Genomic DNA, 1,922 nt, shown 5'->3' with positions numbered 1-1,922 from the left:
AAAGAGATTTTATCAAATTGTTTTTACTTGATAGCGGTTAAGAAGAATTTTGAATTTAAGACTATAACGTCAAATTCAAGAGCAATTGTGTTTCGATGTGTTCAAGATGGTTGTCAGTGATATGTGAGGGCATCCTGTTACAAGCGGAGTGTTTTGTGGATGCTTAGGAAGTTTATTGATATTCATGATTGTTCTATAAAAAGTATTCAAACTTGTCACAGGCAAGCTTCTTCGTCCTTAATAGTTGAATGTTTAAGAAATGATTTTAGATTTAGTTCTTCTCATACCTTAACTCCTAGTGATATTGTGAATAAAGTCCGTAAGGAATTTGGAGTAACTATTAGCTATTATAAAGCATGGAGGGCAAAAGAGCAAATAATGAAGTCTCTGAAAGGCGATGCACGTGAATCATATGCTTTGATTCCAAAGTTTTTGATGAAGTTAGAAGAAAAGAATCCAAGTTTCTTGTTTCTGATTTATTATATGATCTATTAATTATAGCTTCTATCACTGATTGGAGTCTATCACTGATATCTTCCATCACTGATAATATGAAAATAATGGAAGCTATTGGTGATGGACTGCAACCAGTGATAGAAGCTATTGGTGGTAGGCATCAATCAATTATATACCTTTTGTAATCTGGCTTAACTGTTTATTTTCTTCTTTTAGGTACATTTACTGCCTATGAAGCTGATATAAATGGGCATTTTAAGTATTGTTATATGGCTATTAGAGCATCAATTGAAGGTTGGAAGCATTGTAGGCCTAATATATCAGTTGATGGGACGTTCTTGAAATGTAAATACGTCGGGACTTTTTTTACGGCTTCAACAATTGACGGTAACAATCAGATTTTTTCTCTTGCTTTTAATATTGTTGACTCTGAAAATGATGCATCCTGGAGATGGTTTTTTGAGAATTTAAAGAAAATTTTTGGTGAACGAGAAGGATTAGTCATTATTTCTGATCGGCATTTTAGCATTCTGAAAGGTGTTATGAATGTTTTTTCAAATGTTGAGTATTGTGTTTGTCTACGACACATTTTGCAAAATCTGAAGTTGATTTATAAGGATTCTTTAATTGATGATATATATTATAGTTGTGCAAAAGCTCATTGTATAAGTTCGAGTTTTATATGAAATAGACGGAATCAATATATCCTACAATTCGAGAATATCTCAGTAAAGTTGGTTTTGAGAAGTGGGCACGTGACATTCTAGGAGAATAAGGTATAATATGATCACTACTAATATTTCAGAGTGCTTGAATAATATTTTGAAAGAACCTAGGGAGTTCCCCGTTGCATCATTACTTGATTATATTAGAGAAATACTTCAAAATTGGTTTTATGAAAAAGGTCAATTAGCATTATCCATGAAGACTGTTTTGACTAGTTGGGCAGAGTTTGAGTTGCGAGAGCAACACAATCAGTCAATAAGCTTCAAGGTACAAATACCTTAACTATTAGAAAATATCATTAATAACATGTTATCAGTGATAGAAGTTTTTTTTTCACTAATATTTTTTGTTTTCACTGATAGCTTGAAAATATTTAATCAGGTAGGGATAGTATCACTTACAATTTCGTTTATATTTTCGTTTTCATTGACATTCCATTAGCTCACCTAGTTGCTTACATTTCGTTGACTGTTTTATTTTTCAGGTTGATCTTATTAACAATGAAGAATATAAAGTAGTTGATGGGGACAATCACTTTTTGGTAAAATTGGCCTATAAATCATGCAATTTTCGTGTTTGGGATTTGGTGGAGATTCCATGTGCTCATGCTTGTGTTGTTATTCGTGGGCTAAATTTAGATATATATACTTTTGTGTCGGACTACTATTTTTGCAATACATTATTATCAACCTATAAAGGATCAGTTTATCCTATTAGAAATCATTCTGATTGGAGATCTG

This window comes from Benincasa hispida, chromosome 10 (genome assembly GCF_009727055.1).
Source record: "Benincasa hispida cultivar B227 chromosome 10, ASM972705v1, whole genome shotgun sequence".
NCBI classification, from domain to species: Eukaryota; Viridiplantae; Streptophyta; class Magnoliopsida; order Cucurbitales; family Cucurbitaceae; genus Benincasa; species Benincasa hispida.
The sequence above is the reverse complement of the archived record's forward strand: the minus strand, read 5'-3'. Positions refer to the sequence as shown.